Here is a 21,764-nt window from a genome sequence, read left to right on the forward strand (position 1 = left end):
CCACACGCTCACAGCGCAAAGCAGGTAGCTGGGCAGAGTTCCTTTCGATTAAGAATCTCCTAGGCAAGTGTACTATCGCGTCTCCCGCACCACCGAGGGAGCGCCACAGTTTTAAGCGCCTCCGAGCGCGGAAGTGGGCGTGGGTGGGCAGGGAAATCCCACACAGGATTCTGGGGGCTGTAGTCCCCCCGCTCAGCAGCCGCCTGATGCTGAAAGCGGCAGCGGGGGGGACCAGCAGCCGAGGGTGACCACGCACTCACAGCACAAAGCAGGTAGCTGGGCAGAGTTCCTTTTGATTAAGAATCTCCTGGGCAAGTGTACTATTGCGTCTCCCGCTCCACCGAGGGAGCGCCACAGTTTTCAGCACCTCTGGGCACAGAAGTGGGCGTGGGTGGGCGGGGAAATCCTGCACAGGATTCTGGGGGCTGTAGTCCCCCGCTCAGCGGCCCCGTGATGCTGAAAGCGGCAGCGGGGGGACCAGCAGCAGAGGGTGACCACGCGCTCACAGCGCAAAGCAGGTAGCTGGGCAGATTTCCTTTCGATTAAGAATCTCCTGGGCAAGTGTACTATCGCGTTAAGAAAGGGTAATCTGGTGTTGAAAAGTACTTTGTGAGTGAGGGTGATGAGGTTAAAAAAATTCTTGTAGTTGACGTATAGGTAGTGTAAGTGTATCAGATAGTGGGTGATGTGGCTATCACAGGAGATGTTGATCATCAGTGAGGCAGAGGTGTTTTAGATTTTTTGTAGTTGTTGGAGATGTTGATGACATTTTTTATTCCCTTGTAGAGGTTTCTTTTAATGGTATACAGCTCTTTGGTAAGATAAAGGATGAGCAGAGTGTCATCGGCATACAAGATGATGTTGAGATTCTGATAGCATGCTAGTTGTTTAAGGTTCTATGTATATCATAAATAGCATCCGGTGGAAGTATAATCATAGTTAGATGGTACAAAAGATGTTGGTGCTTTTGATTCAGAAGGTTGGGAAACGGACGCTTAAGAGTACTATTTAGTATCTTCCAAACTAAGGATTTCACACATACTATTTGGCCGTGAGGAATGGTATTTGAAACAAAAAATGAATATTTCGGGTAAATGTTGTTAGCATATGTTTGTACATAACTTTATTTAGAAAGTATAAAAAAGAAGTAATAATGTTTTGTTACTTTGTGATTGTTGGCGATATCCCATTTTTACGTAAGAAATTGCTGTTCGAAAAAACATTTAAGTTATGTTTTTTTCTAATTGTTACATTCTTAATGAAAATGTTGAATGGGTTTTTTAAAGACAATCTTATTGATTGTCTTTTTTTTGCCCGCTGTTATATGATGAGTACTATTGAACTTACTGTTTTCAGTGAAATTCAATATATTCTGAGAACAGAAAAATAAAATAGATAACATATTGTACAAATTATTTTGTATTGTGAAATATATATTATAACTCAATTTTTTTCTTCTCTTCCACAGATATTATATTTATAAAAAAATATATTATTAACTTTTTATTACTTATAAGGTAAGTATGACAAATAAAAAATACTTTCTCATCACTCTCTTACTTCTCTTTCCTTTGCTCATATCACTCCCCTTCCCTCACTCTATTTACTCCCCTTAATTCACCTTTACACTCTTTCTCTCACCATCAGTACCCTTCCCTCACTCTCACTTACCTTCTCCTGCTCCCTATTTCCTCTCTGTGTCCCTCACTTCTCTTTTCTTTCTTACTCCAACACTACCCTTCTTTTGCTCTATCCCTCATTCTTTTCTCTCTCCCCCCTCACTCTTTTTCCTTCACACCATCCTTCACTCACTTTCAGTCACTCCCCTTCTCTTATTCCCTTATTCCCTCATTTCACTTTTGCTGACTCCCCTTCCTTCATTTCCTCCCTCAACCCCTTTCCTCCATCTGTCTCTAAGTCTCTTCCTCTGTATCAGTCACTATAACTGCCTCACTCACTCACAGACACTCACTCTCCCTCTCTTGCTCTCTCTCACTGTCTCCTTCTTTCTCCACCAATCTTCCTTTTCTTTTCTCTCTCTTTCCATAAATCCTTCTCTCTCACTCACTACTTTTTCCTCTCTCTTAATATGCTTCTTTTTCCCTCACTCCCCTTCCCTTACCCTCATATCCCTTCCCTCACTGTCACTGCCCTACAGTCAATCTTACTCCTCTTCCCCTACTTCATATTCTCCTCTCTGTGCATCACTCTCATTCCCTTTCTCCTGCTCCCATTCCCTCACTCCCCCTTACTCTCTTTCCCTCTCTCCATCCGTCAGTCCCCTTCCCTTATTCCCCTTTCCTCATTCCCTTTTGCTAACTCCCATTCCTTTAGTCCCTCACTCCCCTTCACTCCATTTCTCTCTCCCTCTCTCCCTCTGTCTCACACAGTCTAACCACTTCACTCCCTCTCAGTCACTCGCTCTCCCTCTCTTTCTCTCTCACTCTCTCCCTCTCTCTCTCTCCCTCACCCTTCCTCTCTTTCCCTTTCTGTTTCCTTCACTCCTACTTTATCCCTCAGTCCCTTTTCCTCTCTCTTAATCTCCTTCCTTCTCTCTCATTCCCCTTTTGTCACCCTCATACCCCTTCTCTCACTGTTACTACCTTTCACTCAACCCTCAGTACTTTTCCCTCACTCCCCTTCCCTCACTCCCTTTCCTTCACTCCTCTTTCGTCACTCCCTCACTCCATCTCACTTACTCCCTTCGTTCACTCCCTCCCTCACTTTTTTTCCTCCATGTTTCTCTCCCTGTCTCCCTCTATCTCACTCACTCTAACTGCCTCACTCAGTCCCTTGCTCTCCCTCTCTCTCACTCTTTCCCTCTCCCTCCCTAACACTTAATCTTCTTTCCTCTGTCTTACTACCACTCCGCCACTCTCCCTCACTCACTTTCCTTCTCTCTTAATTTTATTTCTTCTTTCTCATTGCCCTTCCCTCACCCTCATACCCCTTCCCTAACTGTCACAGCCCTTCACTCACCGTCACTCCCCTTCCCCACTACACTTCCTCATGTCTGTATCTCACACCCCTTCCCTTTTCCGCTCTCTTTCCCTCACTCCCCCTCACTCTCCTTCCCTCATTGAAATCCTGACTCCCCTTCTCTCACTCCCCTTTCCTAACTCCCTCCATCCCCTCACTCCACTTCTCTCTCCCTCACTCCCCATCTCTCACTTTCCCTTACCCCCCTTTTCTCATCCTCATACCCCTTCCCTCACCGTCACTCCACTTCTCTTACCTTCACTCCCTTTACCCTGCTCTACTTCTCCCTCTCCGTCTCTTACTCCCCTTCCCTGTCTCCGTCCCCTGTTCCCCTTTTCTCACTCCCCCTCCCTCACTTTCCTTTCCTTATTGCCCTTCCCTTACTCTTTCACTCCCCTTACCTTAATCCCCTACCCTGAGTCCCTTGTTTCAGTCACTCTTTGACTCCCCTTTCCTCACTCACCATACTACCTTTTCCTCACTCATTCCCTCAGTCTGTTCCTCCCCTTCACTCAGTCATTTCAGTCATTCATTTATACACTACACATTTATTCAAAAAAAGTATGACACAGAATATAAGAAATATAGCTCGTCTTTGAGAAGTGAAGTTAGTTCTTACAAGAACTGTTTTTTTGTCTTTTTTTGTTTTAAATTTTTTTTAACAATTTTATATATTTTTGGGATTTTTTGTAACATAAAAATGAACAGGTAACCAAAAACTGCTCAACAGAAACAAAAATAATTAAAGAAAAAAAATAATTGCGGGTGCATGAGTGCTGCCTAATCTTTAGCACAATCAATTCTATGCTCTGCTCTCCAAAGCACAAGATCTCATTGCAGAAGTTGCATCATATGTGCACGTTCGCAAAATCCGGCCAGATGTCAAGAGTACTTGTGGATGAAGATGCTGCCGATGAAGATGTACTGGGGACAGCAGCTGCAGGATTGTCCCTCAAATGCTGAGTTGAAGTCGGAGCATAATTGTTGGGATGAACATTCTATAGATGGCGCATCATTGTATGGATACTAATAGAATAGTGTTTGGTGGGAAAGAACAGAGCCACAGATGTTGCAAGTCACATTTGGGGCATTCACCTTTATTTGCCCTTCAGGGTATGAAAAAAATGCCAAATAAAAGACCCTTTTGTCTTCTTCACCTTTGGTTGTTCTGGTAAGTAGTCGACTTCAGAGTCTGATGATTCCTGTGGCTGCTGTTCTGCCATTTTCAAATCTTGTAGAAAAATCCTGAAGATGCTTCTCTCAAAGAAGTGAAACAGATTGTGAGGGAAGTGGGTGGGGTTTTTTAAGATTTGGAAAAAAAAATACTATAAACCAATCAAAAGTGTTGTTTTCAAATCACATGACTTTACGTGCGTGCACGGGTGTGCACACGGGTGCGCGCACGTTGCGCGACCGTCGCATATGAATGACGCTTTACCCGATTTTCGTAAATGCTTTTAAAAATGTGAAAAGGAGGCAGTGAAGGCCTTCTCAGGGGGACCCTGAAGGACCACGAAGGGCCAAAAAAACATTTTTTTAAATAAAAAAAATCGCGAGGTGTGCACATGTTGCACACACCCTCGAGGCAGAAGTGAATCAAAAACAAAAGTGGAGAACGTGAAAAGGGGTCAGGGTAGAGACTCCCTGACCCCCTAGGCCTTCTCAGGGGGTCCCTGAAGGACCCCAAAGGGCAAAAAAAACGTTAAAAAAAATCGTGAGGTGGGCGCACATTGCGCGCATGTCAGAAAACCCCCCCAAAAAAATACAGTTAAATAACAAGTTTGAGTGTTTAGATGTTGGTTGGCTCTAAAAACAGCCGTTGTGTTCATTGAGTATGTATATATATAAAATGTATATATATTTATATTCACTTAAAAAACCATAGGTTTCACACACGTTATAGTTAGGAAATAGCATTTAAAAAACCTTAGAAATTTACTGAAAAAAACCATAGGTTTCACACGTTTTAGTTAGGAATTAGCATTTAAAAAACCTTCGGATTCACAGAAAAAACTATAGGTTTCACACATGTTATAGTTAGCTGGACATTTCACTCATACAAAACCTTTGAAATTCCCCCGTTATAGTTAGTTCAGCTAACTATAACTCGCGCGACCGCAATGCACTGCTGATGACATCACATACTACATCACTCATGACATGGTCAGTGACATCACTCATGACATCACTGATGACATCTCAAATGATATCACTGATGACATCATTGATGACATCATCCTTGTGACAAAGTGGCAGACCTCGTCTCAGCGTAAAATAAGCTTTGACCCCCACATTCAAAAATAGAAACAAACATTTTCTTAAAAACGGAGATACCAATACCAATTACAACCTAATCAGAAATTCCAACATCTAAATACACATCCACTCATTCACCAACAGTTCTATATAGTCACTCATACATGCACTCACTCATCATATGTACTCATACACCTATACATCCTGTTACACACTATTACTCATCCATATAGTTACTCACACACATATTCAAAAATCCATTTACTTGATTATACTGCTATATACACACCACTACACTTACGTCTACAGAAACATACACATATTTACTCTCTTAAACAATCAATTATAAAAACACATACTTATTTATACAGGCACTCTTCCAAACTCTTACTCTCACATATACTCAATTATATACATCAATACTTACATATACTAGTTTAAAACATATGTAGTTACTCATGAATACACTATTGAGACAGTCATTTACTCACTAACCCACCCATACACACAATCATCCACCCATACAGTCTTGCACACATGCTGTCTTCAAAACACATACAAACAGTGAGTCACTCATTCATGCATCTGTGCCCTAAGTAATGTCCTCCACCGAACCATACAGACACTCATATTGATACTCAAAAAAACAACTAATAACCCATATACACACTCATGTAGCTACTCACTAACACATGCAGCCACTTATACACAAAGTGAGACACAGATACAGATATTTAAATATTTAAACATTACTCGCTAATATATGTATTCACTAAGATACACTTAATAAGTCAGTTAACCAATCAATTTTACAAAGAAAACCATCCATTTAGACACTTATTTACCCATTTATTCTTCCATCGACCTTTAGATATACATATACAAAAAATATTTATTTTTCAGAAAGATACACATTCACTGGATGATGTCATCAGTGATGTCATCAGTGATGTCATTTGAGATGTCATCAGTGATGTCATGAGTGATATCACTGACCATGTCATGAGTGATGTAATATGTGACGTCATCAGCAGTGCATTGCGGTTGTGCGAGTTATAGTTAGCTGAACTAACTATAACGGGGGAATTTAAAAGGTTTTGTATGAGTGAAATGTCCAGCTAACTATATATTCCAAACAATCCCGATCTCCTTTAACAAATCGGACACCGACACACAGGAGCACAATTAGCCATTCAGTTTAGGGTTTATTATGACATAGCATGACGCGTTTCGGCACACCTGCCCTTACTCGAAGTCCAATTCAAGGTAAAGTCTATTACTTCATAGTCTAACCGATATTCTGCCAAAATATATAGACCAGTAAAATATTAGTAATGCTTATCAAGGGTTATTTGTAAAAAAAATATATATATTACCTGTGAGTGGTCCTCTTACAACAGGCAACTTCTGGTTGGATTTTGAGCAGCCCCGCCTGAGCCGCAAGAGGAGCCCCACTGTGCGTTGCAGAGCCCTGCTGAAGCGCCACCCGACGAGTCAGCTTAAGGGCAGGCGAGTGCTTTTGAAGGAAGCAAGCGGCATTCCAGGGTACAGAACTGTTTTTTGCAAATCCACTTGGATTTTATTTTTGGATTATTACGAGGGTGAAGTAAGGCGACTCACTGCAGGATGACTACAGCACTACATGATCCAGCAGGCCACGGTGATGGCCACGCCCACTGGGTGGAGAACTAATGAATTAAAGTGTGCTGTGAAACTGCCTGATTCATTCCTTGCCAGCCCAGAGCCCCAGGAAGAAGTGTCTTTCGACACGAAACGCGTTGGGTGAATGGACTAGAATTTCGCAACAATCACTATGACGCTGTGAGTGCCTTCCTTTAATAAATTGCAGCAGTATTTAAACTTACCTGTGAGTGGTCCTCTTACAACAGGCAACTTCTGGTTGGATATATATATATATATATGTATATATATATATATCCGAACCACTCCTGGCACTTCCAAATCCCGTCGACGGCGGTACGACGAAGAAGGAGGCACAGACCCCGCAGTTTTAAGGCAAAGATCTTCTTTTTATTTTAGACCCAACACAACGCGTTTCAAGCCCTAAAGCCCTTGTTCATATATATACATGTGTTACATATTTTGACACTTTAAAGTATTTACAACAGATAAAAGGAAACATAAAATTAATCTTGTGCAAATTACGCAAAAAACTTCAAGTGTTCCTTTTAAAGTGCAAGTGCTTCTCAAACATTCTCTCTGATAGTACTAGATGTTTTTTGTGAAATATTAATGTGCTATAGTACTTCATATATATTCAGTTTTATATACAAATATCGCATTTTTTTACGGGCAAATATTGCATTTATTTTAGAAAAATCTAACGTGCCAGTGCATCACATTCAAATAATACTATATATCACAATAAAACATGAAGAATGTAACCTAACAATAATTTTTATACTTCATTTGACCTTTGGCATAACAATTGGTCATTCACATACACATGAATTGGCCGAGTATATTCCTAGTGTATTTCCATTGTCTTTTAAGTTCCTCGGATATAACATTTTCTAAAAACAATAAAACCAAAGAAATGGATTTTCCTTCCTATGTTAAATGCACATGCAGATCCTCTTCCATATTTAATCCATGTTTTTTGTGTTAAATAGGAGTATGTATTTAGAGCCCAACTTTCTCAATTTACCTTTACGGTCACCACCTCGCGGATCTTTAGGAACCTGGTCTATTGCAAATATACCAAGTCATTGATGTTACCTTTGTGTATTTCATTGATGGGCCTTGCTACTACATAGTTCTTATCATTATTTTTTATAGCTCTCAAATGCTGTAGGATAAAAACATGGACCATGTGGATTGTACTTCCCATATACATTTTAGGGCAAGAACATCTAAGAACATAAACCACAAATTCACTTTTACAGTTTAAGGGATTTCTTATTTTCCACGGTATGTTCAACAAGGGAGACGTTACTTGCTGTTTGTTTTTCCCATGTCGACACGCCTTACATTTATAACATTTGTGGAAGCCGGGGCTGACTTTCAACCACCCACATTTCTTTTTGACTTCCAAATTTGTTTTAAATAAGTCATCCCTTATTGACTTTGGTCTGTTGAATGTTATCATGGGTCGTTTGGAGACTTGCCCTTGTAATACTGGATCCTGCTTAACAAGATACCAATGCCTACACAGGCTCTCTCTTACTTTTGTTTGGTGTGCGTTGTAGCCTGTGATCATCCTTATCTGACCCTGAGAGCTTTTCAACTTAGCCGCTGTTCTTTCCTTATCAGGTTTCAATAAGTCAATTCTCTGAATACCAGTAATCTTTTCTTTTGCGTGTTTCAGTGTATCCTTCCTGTATCCTCTTTGCAAAAATCTCTCAGTTAAGGCTTCTTGGGCCTCCTTTAGAGCACCCTCCTCACTGCAGTTTCTTTTCATTCTTAAATTCTCTGCGTATGGGATGCTCATTTTTAATCTAGAGGGATGAAAGCTTGTTGCGTGCAAAATAGTATTGCCCGCTGTCGGCTTCCTGTAAGTATGTGTTTGGATTACTCCCTCAGAGATATATACTTCTAGGTCCAGGTAGGTTTCTCAGTGAATTTCAGATTTAAATCATTCACGTTGATGTTATCAATAAATAATTTGGCTGCCTCTCTTGATCCATTCCATACGATAAACAGATCATCAATAAATCTGAACCAACTTATGACATGAACTGTCCAGTCTCTGTCATATTCGACTTTGAGCACCTGCTCCTCCCACCAGCCCATATGCAAATTAGCATAGCTGGGGGCGAAGCAGGTGCCCATCACCGTACCTTGCAATTGTTTGTAGGTATCCCCTCCAAAGATAAAATGATTATTCGTAAGGCATAGCCTACATATTTCCATTAACATGTGTGTATGTTGGTATAGGTTAATTGGCCTTCTACTCAGGAAATGCCTTGTCGCTCTCATCCCATCTTCATGATTAATGCTTGTATAATAGCTGACAACATCTAACGTGATTAAAAGGTTGGATTCATTCCACTTTATGTCTGAAATGTTATTCATAAAATCCCTTGAATCTTGGATATAGGCTGGTAGCTCTTTTACAAATGGTTGTAGAAATGAGTCCAGATATCTTGAAGTAGGTTCAAATAAACTCCCAATAACGGAGATGATGGGCCGCCCTGGAGGTTTATCTTTCTGCTTGTGGATTTTGTGGTATTAGATATAAGATCGGTAATACCGGATTTTCAACTTTAAGGAAATAGTATTCAGATTGATTTATTGGACCCAACCCTTGCCATCTTGATAGATCCTTCATAAGTTTATATTTTATTTCTACAAGATTACTTTGTGGGACTTTCTGATAACATTCCTTATCTTGTAGCTGTGACATTGCCTCACGGTTGTAAGCATCTAAGGGCCAAAGAACCAAGTTTCCGCCCTTATCGGCCTGCCTTACTACGATGTCTTGCCGATCCTGGATCTTCATGATCACATCATTATATTTTTTCTCAAAAGCAGATTAATTCACCAGGAATTCTCTAGATGACGTTTTTGAAACTTTTATCACTAAATCAGAAAACATATCTATAGTATCTTTTGGTGTGTTCGGGGTAAATGTAGAGTGGGCTTTAAAATCTGTAGCAGACCTATAAAATATATCCATACAATACAGATTGTCTGCTTGACTCATAGACCCCACTTGACTAGCCCCCTCACCCTCTCTGAACAACAGCTGGCAATCAAATAAAAGTTCCATATCACCTACTTCCAGGTTAGCCGGATCTTCACCTGTCGTTGCTGAGTTCTCCTTACAATCTAGGCCTTTTACACTAAAGAATTTTCTCAGTTTTAATTTATGAACATATTTGAAAAAGTCTATTCACGTTTGGGTATAATTGAAGTTTGTGCGTTTACAGTATGTCAATCCCAATGACAAGATTCTAGTTTCTTCATAGCACTAGATCTGTCAAATTTATGACACTGATTGTGGGTGTTACTTCTTCCAGCCCCGCCGTTAAACGAATTCCTTCTTTTTCTTTCCAGATCTTGCTCCATCTTCTGAAGCTGTCTCCACATCAGAGCTGGCTAAGGAACTTGCTTCCGAGGTGTCTCCCTTTTCTGCTTGAGCATGAGTGCTGATCACGCTTCCCTCTCATATCACCGGCTTTTGAAAGCCTCTGTTTGCGAATACTGTTAAACCGGCATGCAAATGTGTAGATCTGCCCTCGCATATAATCAAGACGATCGCGCTGACATTTTGTTGCTTTCCTTTCAGTAATTATCGGTCCGTATTTAGTTAGGCGACCATTCAGCTCTGCATTAAATTTACTCATTTCTGTTTCTCCCAGACTTTTATTTATCTCCTTCTCAATGGTAGCAATTTAATTTAGGATATTTTCTCGATCTTTCGTAGCGTACTTAATTAGTATTTTTAACAAGTTCTCAGAGGCATTTGCATTGTTTGCCACCCATTCCCCGAGCATTTCCGGATCGGGGTTCTCGTACGTAGGGGCTGTTAACACTCTCAGGCCCCTAGGTATCCTCCCAACATTGAGGTATTTGCTGAGTGACTCAATCTCCCACCATTTGGAGATTTCATTACTGCGTAGTTTCTCAAACTTTCTCTTTAGCATTTGCACATTACTTTCTGACTCCCTCACTCCGGAGTCCACTCCTTGTTATGGCTCTTCCATCGATTCACTCTGCTTGCCAAATACAGCATCCTCAACTGCTTCCCGGCTTCTCATTACGGTATCCATTTCGATTTTGATCAATATACAGGGGCAACTGCTATCCACATCACAATTTTTCTGTAAACCCTTAGATCAAACTACTTGCTTGTTGCGCTCCACCGGGTTTATTTATCCCGATCTCCTCTCCCTGCTGTCTGCCAATTAGTAGCCCATACCTCTGTGTAGAAAACTTACAGCGTCTCACTCCCAGGCAAGCTTCACGCCGGTGTTCTCGCCACTCGGTAACACAGACTTGTTAGCTTCTCACGGCGCAGGGAGGCTTTTTCGAAGTGTTTACAAAACATACGACCAAATTGCCAGAATGTCGAGAATGCACCTTATCGAGGTCGCGTTGGTTCTGCTGCTATTCCAGCATCAGCGGCCACAAACTCCAACCAATCCAGATCTCCTTTAACAAACCAGACACCGACACACAGGAGCACAATTAGCCATCCAGTATAGAGTTTATTATGACATAGCATGACGCGTTACGGCACACCTGCCTTGTTCACATGGGCAGCCATTAAAAATAAACATTGTTATACACCAGAGGTGATTCAGTCACATGAACGTCAGTTGCAATGGATAAGGTAAACAGACTATACATTTATGTGCATTAAGAATGCAACAAATATATAAATAACAAAAATAGACTCCCTCATATTTGCTCATTGTAAGGGCACAGTGACATTCTTAATGTCCATATTTTTTCAAAATATATATCATTATATAATTTATATATATATTATTATTTTAATTTTTTTCGCTAAAATATCTTAATTAGGTTTTAGTTTGTTTAACCATTGTGAAAATAAAAACAAATTACTATCGCTTTCAGTTGAGGAAAAAATTGGTACAACGTTACAGTACATTTTCAAAATGTAAATCAAAATGCAATGTCACCATCATTATCTTTTTTTTTTATCTTTGATGCACTTCAAATAGTTCTGAATGAGTCATTATTTGTGCCTGATTTTGAGTTTTGCAGGTGGGATACTCCAACATATATGTGAGAGAAATTCCATCCATCAAATTCCAAGAGCATTATAATATATTGCCCTTGGAATAGGTTGGGCAATACATCTGTTTTGTTTGTGATAGAATATTCTATCTGCAAAAGTTCCATTAAGTATTCTATTTTTGTTTGTCAATAATTCATCATCTGGGTCTAACAAAGAACATAAAAATAATATTTTGTGGTATGTGGTACTTGTCACAAATGCATTCATATTCCTGTTTGTTTTTTAAAAAGATGTATGACTATAGAATTGCATGTCAATAAACAGACTGGCTTAAATGCACATTTGTGAATAAGTAATGCATCATGCAAAACTGTAATTATTTAACATAAATTAAAGTGTACTTTGTATTAAAACAAACTTTTAATATGTTTTAGTCAAAATGTTAGCCCTTTCATCTTATGCTTTTAGTCATTTTGACTCACATGTTTAATATTGTTTGCCTATAATACCAAGGGCCCGATTACGAGTTTGGCGGTGCAGAGCCGGGTCCGCCACCTGATGCACCTCCAAACCTGTGGTGAGGTCACTCTCCAAATTTCGAGTTTCCCCCCTGTCTGGCGCACTTTTTTGGATGTTCTCATGGAGCATCTAAAAGCGGGCACCATAATGGGAATACCAAAAAAAGATCCTGCATGTGGAGAAACTTGTGTGCACGTACACATTGGGCACATGTTGTGCCCCCATGTGTGTATCCTCATGGCGAAGAGGCACCAGGGTGCCCTGTAGGTGCCCCCTTTATTTCCTCTCCACCAGGGTTTACATGCAGAAGAAACTTCCAAATAAACCGTGGCAGAGAGGAAACTCTGAATATTTTCTTCGAGTGACTGCGGTGGTCTCGCCAAGCATATGGATGCCTCTACACCTCCACAACACCACCAGGGAAAGGTGGTTCCATAGCGGCTGTGGCAGGGATGTGGCGGTCTCACCACCCATCTTGTAATAGGGTGGTGGGGAGACCGCCGCACCCCCTCGAGTCTGCGATCCGTGATCAGCCCCTAACTCACAAATGTGAAGTTTGGAACATTCATTGTATCGTAAGTGCATTTTATGCTGTGTCACTTGTCATAGGGGGAATGTAACATCCTTCGCATTTGTAACAGAGCATCACACCTGACACAAAACAAACTGTTTACCGGTTTGGTACAACTGTCCACTATGAAATCTAACAACATGGACGAATTTTGAGAATTCGCAATCCGCGAATTTGCGGAATTGCGAATCCGCAATCCGCAAAATTCGCGAATTTGTGCGAATTTGCGGATTTTTTTATTTTTGCATGTTCGCGGGGCGCTTTGCGTGTTCGCTGTTTTTTTTTTGTGCGAGACCGCTCGTTGTTGTGCCCTTCTGCCCTCTGCCCCATTCGTTTTTGTGCCATTCTGCCCTCTGCCCCACTCGTTTTTGTGCCCTTCTGCCCTCTGCCCCACTCGTTTTTGTGCCATTCTGCCCTCTGCCCCACTCGTTGTTGTGCCCTTCTGCCGTCTGCCCCACTCGTTGTTGTGCCCTTCTGCCCTCTGCCCCACTTGTTGTTGTGCCCTTCTGCCCTCTGCCCCTCTCCTGTTTTATTTTAGAATGGCGCCGACAAGCTGCCAACGCCATTCTAAAATAGTTACTAAGTTAGCTTCATCAGGAAGCACTAATAGATAAAATAAAGCAGGTGCTCGAATTCAGTTAAACTCGAGCACCTGCTTCTATTAGTGCTTCCTGTTGAAGCTAACTTAGTAACTATTTTAGAATGGCGCTGGCAGCTTGCCGGTGCCATTCTAAAATAGTTACAAGCTTGAAGCTTGAACTTTTGCCCCCCGGATCCGTTCCACTCGCAGATTTGCGGATTTTCGGCAAATCGCGGGAATTCGCTGATTGCGAATTTGCCGAAAATCCACAAAATCCGCGAGCGAACGGATTTTGCGCCCATGCATAAAAATCACAATTCATTTATTTTAGGCAGACATGTGTGTGCTCAAAACAGTCCTCTGTAAGTGATCACAAATATATTGATTTCATTTTGAAAACAACAAAAAAAACACATCATGATAATCTTTGTGCAAAACTTATACCTTCAAGAACTCTTCTTGTGCATTGGCCATGTGTCAACCTTTATGTCGATGCCAAATTTTGTTACTGTAGCAAAAAATAGTTAATTACAAACTAAAAAACATACTCCCTTCATGCTGCTGTCTTGCTTTCAGCTGGCCATCCATCTGGGGATAGGCCACCACAAGTATGTGGTTATGGGGAGTCAGGTGCGGTGCACATGCTTCAAATGTCGGTAGGACTGACTGAGTTGGATTTTTGCTTACTTCTTGGTCCAGAATGGTAGGTCCTAACATCTCTTGAGGTAGTGAATTCTGTGCCATTTATAGACCCCCAGGGTCCGCACCATCTTGGAGATGGCCATCCAAATCTCCTTGTTCTAAGGGGAGTTGACCTGTATGGATCCAAAAAAGACAACACAAAACTATTTTGTGACTTTTTGTTTTTTTGTTTTGATGTTACACAATTTTGAGAAAAAAACACAAGCATTTTTAAAAATGAAAACAATAGCTTTTAGTTTGTTTTTAATGTAGCAAGTGGGGGCAGAGAAAAGGGGTGTTCTCAAAATGTATTTTCCCCGTGCAATTTCCCATAGGGATTTTAGACACAGCTACAGCCTGAACTGCTGAACCGAATTACTCAAAATTGGGCAGAAAGGTACCTGTTTGTCAAGAAAGCAACCGTTTTGTAAATTGGTGTAAATCTGTTCAGTAGTATGGGAGATAATAAATTAAAAGGCACATTTGAATATATAGGTACGTTAAGGGTCCATAAACCCTCCCAATCTCATGCTTAGATCTGATTGGGTGCCAGCTTTTCAACCAAGAAGTGTTGGCAGTCATGCTGGGGCTCGGTTTCAGCCAAGTCACAGAACACACATTTAAAAAAAAGGGGGGGGTGCAGGGTAGGAATACCCTGACCCCTCTAGGTGTGGTCCTGGGGCCCACCTGGGACCCCAGCATGGCCAAAAAGCCTTTTTGTTGCTTTTTCACTGAAAAAATGCAGCTTATCCAGTGAAAAAAAACACCTGTTACGTCCAGTGCTGAGAGCTTGTCAGAAGCCTGCCCCCTTTCGCCACCAGTCTGCAAACATGCCTCCTGATGTACTACTGGTTGGGGATGAAGTCACCTTTGATGTTGAGGGTCCTTGGGAGCCATGAACCCCTCCTGTTACCTCCAGTACTTCCCACACAGAGGGACTTCTAAGAGGTCATTGGAGACCCGCCCCATTTCTTCACCACTCCGCTCACACGCCTCCTGGTTCATTACTGTTTGGGGAATTAAGTCTCCTTGAATGCTGAGAGTCACTGGGGGCCACGAAGCCCCCACTCCTGTTACTACCAAAATGACCACACAGTGGGATTTTGTCAGAGCACCCACCCTCATTGTCCAGCAATCTACAAATACACCTCCTGGCACACTACTGGTTGGGAGATGAAGTCCCCTTGGATGCTGACAGTCCTTGAGGGTCAAGATACCCAGTAATTCCCACATGGCGGGATTGCTGAGAGGTCATTGGAGGCCTTGCCCCTTTTAATCACCTACTGTACAGGCCCATACAGCCACACACAGACTCACTCACAGACTCATAAAGCCACTTGCAAACCCATTCACACACCCACATAACCGCTCACACACCCAGTCACAGACCCATACGGCAACTCACACACCCAGCCACAGACCTACACAGGCACTCTCACACTCCCACACCCAATCACAGAGCCACAGAGGTACTCAAATACCCACTCACAAAGACATACAGCCACACACACATCCACTCACAGACCCATGTAGACACTCAAACACCCACACACAGAGCCATACAACCACTCACACACTCACTCACAGACTCATACAGCCACTTACACACCCAGGCAGTGACCTATACACGTACTCACACACCCTCTCTCAAAGTTTGCAGGTTACATAATAAAATAAAGAAAACCATTATACGTACACAAAAAAAGGGATGTAAATTCAGCAGTGCTTATGACCCCACATATTACATCACTCATGACCTGGTCAGTGACCTCACTGTTGACATCTCAAATTACATCACTAATGACATCACTAATGACATCATTCACAGACCCACTCACACCCCTATACAATCTCTCATACACCTACTTACACACCAACACACTCAGTCACATACCCATTCACAGACCCATACAAATACTCACACAACCACTCACTCATCCATTGAGCCACCCAGACACTCACTCACTCATACAAGGAGCCACACAACCACTCACTCACCCATAAAGCTACTCATATAACCAGTCACTTATCCATACAGACACGGAGTCATACACTCACCCAAATAGCTACTCACACACCCATTAATTTACCTATATATTCACTCACACACCCATGAGGCCTCTCAACATAGCTCTCCCTCACTCATACAAGCACTCACACACTCCCTCACATACACACAAAGCTACTTACATACTCCTTGATACATCCATGCAAGCACTCATGGATCTGCTCAGTCACCAATACATCCATTCACAGACACTTTACAATAGAGCCACTCACACATCAACTCACTTAACCAAACAGCCACTGAAACAGACACTCACTCACCCATACAGCCACTTACACACCCACTCGCCCATGCATATAGCCACTCACTCACCCACACAGCTACTGATATACCCACTTATACACCCAAACTGGCACTCAACACCCCTACAGCAACTCAGATACTCACTCACACCTCAATACACAGTCACACAACCACTTACCTAATTTATGTTACAAATAGTATCACTCATTAGTATTATACAAAGTATACTATTTTAGCTTAAGTAGTACCTTGGTGTACATGCTTAACACTCATAATGATTTAGAAAACCCGCACACTCACTGATTGATGTCATCAGTGATGTCATTTGAGATGTCATCAGTGATGCTACAGACCATGAGTGATGTAATATTTGAGGTCATAAGTCTGCATTGTGGGGGCATATGTTATAGTTAGCTCAGGTAACTGTAACTGCTGAATTACTATGGTTTTGTATGAGTGAAATCTAAGCATAACTATGATTTCTCTGTAACCTTTGGCTTTCTCAGTGTTTTGAGAAACTGGTCCCAAATCTAGTAACCATCAGTGGGAGGAAGAATGGGGAACTACACATCAGCAGTAGAGGGATCAATGTGGGCCCATTCAGGGCACAATTATGACTTTCCCTAGTATTCATTTGATTGGACATCGAACACTGCCACTTAGGCCACATCAGGGGTGCATTTGGTTCCATAGAAACTTAGGCTTGATACATTGTGGCATAAGTGATTGATTAAGATGGAAACTTCCAGTAAAAGATTCTTGATTCCCCCAACAAAAAGATTTTTTGATTTTCCCAGGAAGTTATCTATAGATTGTATTGCAACTTTTATATAACCTTTTGTATACTTAACTTGTTAATCCGCACAATTTGAATTGATTTAGTAATATTCACAGATTGTTGGGTATCTGGGTTAGAACTGACAGGTATAACAATGTCTTGTGGGTGGGCATCTAAGCATTTTATATATAATGATTCACGTTTGTAAGATGGCTGCTGCCATGAACTTATTCATCAAAAAATTAAAGGGTGTCAGCACACAACACATAATGTTGTGGTGTTGTAAATTTAATGTATACCATCATTTTTCTATGTAAATAAAAATAAACAGAAACTTCCCTTTAATCAAACTCTTCAATCAATCAATCAGGGATTTGTAAGGCACACTACTCATACTCACCCATGAGGGTCTCAAAGTACTGAGGGTGAGTGTGGGCAGCTCCATTAGTGTCATTCGCAGACCCAGGTCTTGAGGTCCTTCCTGAATTGGTGCAGTGTCGGGCTCGGTCGGAGGTGAAGGGGGAGGTCATTCCAGGTCTTGGCTGCGAGGTAGGAGAAGAATCTTCCACCTGCTCTGGTCCTGTAAAAGCATGGGACGGTGGCTAGGGAGAGGTCGGCTGAGCGGAGGTTTCTCAGGGGGGTGTGGAAGGAGATTTTTTCATTGATGTATTGGGGTCTGGTGTTGTGGAGGGCCTTGTAGGCATACATGAGCAGCTTGAAAGTTATTCTTCTTTTGATGGGGAGTCAGTGGAGGTCGCGGAGGTGTTGGGTGATGTGGTTATGCCATGGAATTTTGAGGATTAGTGTGGCTGCAACGTTCTGGATGGTCTGGAGTTTAAGAGAAATTTTTTGTTGATTCCGGGATAGAGGTTTTCCTGGAGTCGGGGGATCCACTTGAACGTCTTGCATAGTATGCAGAGGGTGTTGAAGCATGTCGAGGAGATGGTGTTGATCTAGCAATTCATGGTGAGTGATGAGTCCAGTATGATGCTGAGGGTGCGTGCATGGTCCTTTGGGGTAGGTCAGTTTACGAGGGCGAGGGGCTACCAGGTTATGTCACATGCAGAGGGGATGGGGCCAAGGATGAGAACTTCTGTTTTCTCCGAGTTCAGTTTCAGGCGGCTGTTCTTCATCCAGGTCGCGACTGCTTTCATCCCTTCTTAGAAATTGTGCCTGGTGATGTTGGGTTCCTTGGTGAGGGAGAGGATGAGCTGGGTTTCATTGACATAGGAGATGATGTTGAACCCGTGGTTTCAGATGATGGTTGCAAGGGGGGCCATGTAGATGTTGAAGAGTGTGGGTCTGAGGGAGGATCCTTGGGTACTCCGAATTTGATTTTTTTCAGTTCTGAGAGGAAGGGTGGGAGTCTTGTTCTCTGTGTATAAGGCCTTTCCTTGGATGCCCATATTGTGGAGCCTTGTGGCTAGTGTGAGGTGGGAGATGGTGTCAAAGGCTGCTGATAGGTCCAGGAGGATGAGGGCTGCTGTATGGCCTTGGTTGAGGAGGGCACGGATGTTGTCGGTGGCAGCAAGGAGGGCGGTCTCGGTGTTGTGGCTGCTGCAGAATCTGGATTGCGAGGTGTCTAGAATGTTGTTAGTTTCTATGAAGTGTCCTAGCTGGGTATGGACAGACTTTTCAATGGCTTTGGCTCAAATGGAAGCAGTAAGAAGTTCTTCAGGTCCATTGGTTCTGCGGATGGCTTCTTTAGGAGGGGGTAGACTTCGGCATGCTACCAGTTGTCAGGGAATGTGGCTGTCTCAAGGGAGCAGTTGATAGTTTGACGTAGCTCAGGTGCAATGGCAGTGGCTGCCCTGGGGAAGATGTGCGGCGGGCAGGGGTCAGACAGTGCTCCGGAGTGGATGCTCTTCATGGTCAGGAACTAAAAGAGACATTCTAGTCTGTGTTTAAATAAAAAATGTTAGTCATAACTACATTTTCATTGAAAACATGTACCTTTCCCTCTGGCTTGCCATACAGCTTACTGTACAGGAATAGGACCTTATATCCCAGCATCTCCAGCTCATCTGTTGAGAGGTTTTGGGGCCCTGTCTCCTGCCAGGCATTATAACCCCCAGAGGTAGAAAAAAGCAGCAACAGTTGAGGAGGTGGTCTTGGTGGCACTGTTAGGAGGCAAGTGAGCTTTTTTCAAATGCTGTGAACATCTACAGGACATGCGAGATCATCAACAGGAACTGACACATCCATTAGCTTTTGTACATTCCTTTCACACATGTTAGCATATACCGTCCTGGTGTTACGCTCCACTATCCCCTCAACTTCCACTGACTTCTGTCTAATTGCAAATGTCTTGGCGGAAAGGTCAGGCATATACGCCCTTTTAGATTGGTAAATAGTGTGTTTGTGAATGTTAAGAGCATCATCACCACTCAAAATGGCGAAGGAAGTGACCATTTTAGGGCCACATAGGTCACTAATGACCACCTCTCAGCCGTCCATACTAAATGAAGAGTTGGTCAGACAGTAGAGAATACAAACCAATAACTGTTTTTTCATATACACTCAGAGCGGAGCTACATCTGCCCAGTCGCTAGGAGTGCTGCAGAGGGAACTGAAATCAACAAGCATAAAGATACATTATGTATGTTTCACAACTGGGCTAAAACATGCCCATGGTGGAATTTTCCAAGAAGGTGCAGCTAAAATTGTGAAATACAGAAAAAACTGTTTCAGAGCTCATGTCTTACACAAAGTATCATGGTCCAAGGTCGTTCCATCTGGAGCCCGCCACGAGGCAATGGGCAGAGGGCCTCTATCTGGTGAGAAAGCTATGTGCTGACATGACCAGTGTGCTCATTACTGAAACAAAACCAAAGTGAAGAAACGAAACTCAAAGAGGAGCGTTTCTCAGAAATAAACTAAATCGGTTTCAAACAGCCTAAAATGCTGCGCAAATGGAAAATGGCTCAGCGAATGCTAACTTACATGGAGCATGAGTGAGCATAAACGATTTCGATTCTAACAGACCATCCTTTTAGCATGAGCTAAAACATTTTCTAACAGCAACAAGCAGAAAGAAAACTTTAAACAGTGATAAAAACTACATTGAGAAACAATTATGAGCATTCCATATTATCAACATCAGGAAGTGAAACAATAAGGCAGGAAGAAGTCTCTAAATTCCCTCATCGATGTTCCTCATATTCTCAATATCCTTCTGGATTGTTATTGCGGCATTTGTGTCATTAATTGATATTTTCTTTTTGGGTGTGAGGATGGTAGTACAATAGGAACAGCAAAATATTTTGCCAGTCCCCCATCTAAATAGGGAATTTAGAGTAGAACCGCTAGAGGAATTTACGAATGAAGAACTTGAATTAGTTTTTAGCTCTATGGCAAACTGTAAAGCAACTGGAGAAGATGGTCTCCCAGTCGAATGTTTTAAAAGATTCGCCCCATCCCTTAATGTACAATTTTTAAAACTCGCTAACCACCTACTTAAGGGTGGTGATCCTCCATAATTTTTTCATAGAGCAGTAGTGGTTAGTATCCTGAAGAAGGACAAAAACAGGGAGAATGTCAACTCTTTCAGACAAACCCATAAGCCTCCTCACAGTCGATTATAAAATCTTCACACAGCTACTTATAAAGAGGCTTAATAGAATGGTGGGCTCACTCATTCATGTGGATCAATGTGGTTTTGTGGCCAGGAGACAGCTTTCTACCAGTATGAATTTTTTACTAGAAGCATTGTTTTTTAAATAAAAATAGGACAGAAGCTCAGATTTGTTTTTTAGATGCTGAAAAAGTGTTCGGCTTGCTTTCATGGGATTGTTTGTTTTTAATTTTGGAAAAGTTTGGTTTCCCGGATGGGTTCACATAATTAATAAGATGGTTATACATGAACTCACAGGTGCACATTCTACTTAACTCCATAAATGTAGGCACTTGCCCAATAAATAGGGGCACTTGACAAGGGTGTCCTCTATCCCAGATCTTATTTGCGTTATTTATAGAGCCCCTAGCAATAGCAATCAGACAGAAAAAGGAGCATACCACTCCCCTTCAAGGGATGACTAATATAAAACTATATGCCGACGATATTGTCTGTTTTCTAAATCCTAATGAAGACACCCAGGAGGAAATCATGGGATTTTCTCAGATTTCCAGGCAATAGGAGGCTATAAAATAAATAAGTCTAAGATGGACATCTTACTGTGTAATTGTCCCATCGATTCGCAATTGCCAAATTTGAGATTAGTCTACAATACTTGCCCAATTAAATATTTAGGTATGTATGTGACGGAGAAAGTAGAGGATATATTTAAACTGAACTGTATCCCGCTGATCCAAAAAGTGAAATGCCTTTCTTTTAACACAATGGAACCAACTCCCATTATTAATACTATGTTGTGTGGCACTAATACATATGTCTATCCTGCCCTTATTTAATTTTGATTT

Source organism: Lissotriton helveticus, chromosome 6, assembly GCF_964261635.1.
Source record: "Lissotriton helveticus chromosome 6, aLisHel1.1, whole genome shotgun sequence".
Taxonomy (NCBI): domain Eukaryota; kingdom Metazoa; phylum Chordata; class Amphibia; order Caudata; family Salamandridae; genus Lissotriton; species Lissotriton helveticus.